Genomic DNA, 3,277 nt, shown 5'->3' on the forward strand with positions numbered 1-3,277 from the left:
ATGTGCGTGAGCGCAGGGCAGGATGGGGCTTGTAGTCACCGGGCGGGGAGGAGCGGCTAGGGGGCGGGGCGACACGCGCCCCTCTGGGCTTTCCTAGGCCCAGCGGGGTCGGGAGGGTGTGTTGGTTGACCCCGCTCACTTGGCCTTCTGCGAGCGGTGCGTTCAGTAAGCCCCGGAAGTGGCCAGGAAAATGAGCTCTCGGTTTTACACCTATTTTGAAATGAAGTCGCTTTTCGTAAAAAGCACATCCCTGGAACACTCCAAAGGTGCTTGATAGCAACCTCTGCCTGGGTCCCGCTGGGTCCCCATCATTTACTCTCTAGGGGAGGGGTCTGGGATTCTGTATTCTTAAAACCTCCAGGTGATTCTCCTGAGCGGGAAATTTGGGGAAACCTTGTTTTGTGCTGGCGGCCCTGCAGCCCACTTGGAACCAGATCCCAACAGCCACCCAGTCCAGGGGTTCCAACGCATCCCGCTGCCTTCTCGCCGTGTATTAATCCGTAGGTATTTGCCGGGCGAGCCGGGAGGCGCCGGCGGCAAGAGGCTGTCCCTTGCCCGCCTTACTCCCAGGCCGTTGCGTCAACGTGGTGCATGTGGTTTTCTGCGGTTCACTCGCGGGTCAGCCTCTCCGGATGGGAGTCCTTCGTGCACCACGCCTCATTCGTCTCCGTTTGCGGGTGTCTGGCAGGACGCAGAAGCTGGGTTCGAATCCCAGCACTCGGCAGCTGTGGGATTTCAGGCACATTACCTAATCTCACTGTGCCTCGGTTTCGTCTTTTGCGAAACTGGGATGGGATGGATAGCAGGGGGGCAAATGAGCTAATACACTCAAAGGGTCTATCACTGTGCAGACGTAGAGTAACAGGTCAAGAAGCAGCGCCTAATGTTATTTCCTGAGCGAGTGGATGAGTGGAAAACACTCACAGGCAGATGTCTGGAAAACTGCGCCGCGCCTGCCCGCGGGGCGCACCTGCGGCTGGGGGGCACCCTCGCCCCTCACCGGGGGAACGTGCAGCGGGATGTGCGGGCTGGGGTCGCTGCGCAGGCTGAGCCGCCGGGAGGAGTCGGGGCCCAAACCTTAGCTGAGCGGAGCACCCAGCCCCTTTGTCTCCCCCGCCCCCTCTTCCCCACTTCCTGCCCAGCTTTAAACTCGGGATTGGCGGCGCGGCGGCGACTTTGTAAACACGCCGCGCCTGCGGCGGTGGAAACTGGTTCTGTTTGGGCGCCTGGGGGAGGGGTGCACGCCCCTCGCCGTGGCTGGAGGTGGCGACCCCCTCCCCATCTCCCCAAAGACAGAAGCGAGAGGCAGCGGGAGAGAGTGTGTGCAGCCACAGTCGGTGCTCCGGGGGGCTCACCTGCCGAGGAGGTAGGCTCGAGGGCTGGAGAAGCCAAGACAGATGGGTGTCAGCGTCTGCCCTCCTCGCTGGGGCCTCCAAGCTGAGGCTGGACACCTGGGCGGGGGGGTCTGAGGTGGGGGGGTTAAGGAGGTCATGGTGTCCTCATCACCTCCCGGTTGTCTCTCAAAGCTCGGGTCAGTTTCTTTCTGAGTTGCACGTGGCTGAAGGGCGGAGAAGCCCCCAAAGCCCTGAGCTTTCTCTGTGTCTGCACAGCCACCCTCCAAGCTGATCTGGAAGCCCAGTGACCTCACTGGGCTGTCTGTTGTCGTTCTTCATACCTCAGAGATGGGGTGGGAGGCGGAAGGAGGGCAGAAGCTGAGTGGGCAGGGAGCCTTGGGGTCATCCTGCCAGCCAGGGCCGAGGGAGGAGGCCAGAGGACAGGACTGGAAAGAGGGACCTCTCAGTGGCGGTCCCTCTGGTGTCTGATGGGTACTCAAGTGACGGCCTTACCCTCTTCTGTGTCTTTTAATGTGTCAACAAGAGGAATAACTGAAGAAATTGGTTGCTGTTACTGAGGGAGCCTTAATGTATTCATGTGCAAACATTGACTGAGCACCTACTGTGTGTGGGATTGGATGGGATGCTGAGCGCGCAGTGATGTTATTCATCCACAGTGATCTTGCCTGAGTCATAGAACAACAGAGACGAAGTGTCACGTTGGGGTGGCTGGGAAGCCTTCAGAGAGAAGAGGACATTTGAGTTGGTTCTGAATGATGAATAGTCACCAGGCAGAGAAGTGGGGGGAAGTCTTTGTGGGAACTTACTAATTCTGCAGAGCTGGACTGAACCCTGACTGTGGTGTTGGGCGTTGGGAAACAATAGGGACCCAGAAACAGCTCTTGCTCTCTTTAACCCACTGTCTAGACCTGAAGAAGAGATAGGAATGAACTGGATGAATTCAGGGAAAGGCATGTTTCTGGGCTGGTCCCCAAGACCCCAGAAATTCCCAGCTAGGTGCAGCTGGGAGAGTCTACCCCAGGGTGATGTAACAGTCATACAATCCTGGGGCACCCCCCCATCCCTGGTTGCTAGGACTGTTTCTTCTAACAAATCCTTGCTCTCTGCCCCCCCACCTCAATTCTCTTTGGAACTAGACATGAGTGAAAAGAACTGGATCTACCATTGCTTTCCTGAAGGTTCTTCTGCTCTTTCAATTCCCAGGCTCATTTGAGAGATGGCTGACACGGTGAATTCTTTCACCACCTGTTTGCTGTGGCTGCACTGTCTGCACAGGCTAGATATTGGGGATATAATGGTAAACAAGTCAGAGCTTCTACTCCCCTGGAATTTAGGAGCAAAAGCGTATCTGAGAATTCCAGCAGGATCCGTCCTTGAGACCATGATCTCCATGATCCCAAGTGTCTTTTCTTTCCCATTTCCTTCCTTCAAAGGTTCAGAATACTAGCTAAGGCTTATATAGCACTGTCAGGTACTCTTCTAAATGTTTTAGATGTAATGTCTCATTTAATCCTCCTAACAGTTCTATGAGGTAAGCACTAGGCTTATCTCCATCTTATAGATGAGGAAACTCAGGCATGGAGGAGATAATTTTCCTAAAGAGGACAGGGTTGGGATTTAAACCCGGGTCACTTGACTTGGGAGACCCTGTTCTTAACCATTTGGCTAGCCTGCCTCCTTGACTGACCACATGGGATGTGCCCTTGAGCCAGGGGCTTAGGAATTTCCAAAAGGGAGGCTATGGTCCTGTGTCTCGAGAGATACAGAGGAGAGCAATCTGTTAGCTGAGTGTGGGCGCTGGTGCTGTTTACAGGGAGCCCCAGCAGGCCTGGAGTTGTGGAGACTACACAGAGCTGGTATCCTTTCCTAATGGCCGTGTGTGTGTGTGTGTGTGTGTGTGTGTGTGTGTGTGTGTGTGTGTG

General features: G+C 55.6%; 1 protein-coding gene across 5 annotated transcripts in view; it reads left to right on the plus strand.

Moving 5' to 3' along the window:
- Nucleotides 1-1,149: 1,149 nt before the first annotated feature.
- The window catches only part of CCND3 (cyclin D3), an 81,705-nt gene continuing 79,577 nt past the window's right edge, over nt 1,150-3,277 (plus strand). For 2 of the 5 annotated variants that reach the window (XM_029242055.1, XM_029242057.1), the window contains exon 1: nt 1,194-1,366. The gene's annotated coding sequence lies outside the window, so the exon portion shown is untranslated. Of the gene's footprint in view, nt 1,367-3,277 lie in introns of all 5 variants that reach the window. The other 3 variants (XM_029242065.1, XM_029242058.1, XM_029242061.1) reach the window with 3 other exon arrangements.

Source organism: Monodon monoceros, unplaced genomic scaffold (assembly GCF_005190385.1).
Source record: "Monodon monoceros isolate NGI ecotype Baffin Bay Population unplaced genomic scaffold, NGI_Narwhal_1 Super_Scaffold_3, whole genome shotgun sequence".
NCBI lineage: Eukaryota > Metazoa > Chordata > Mammalia > Artiodactyla > Monodontidae > Monodon > Monodon monoceros.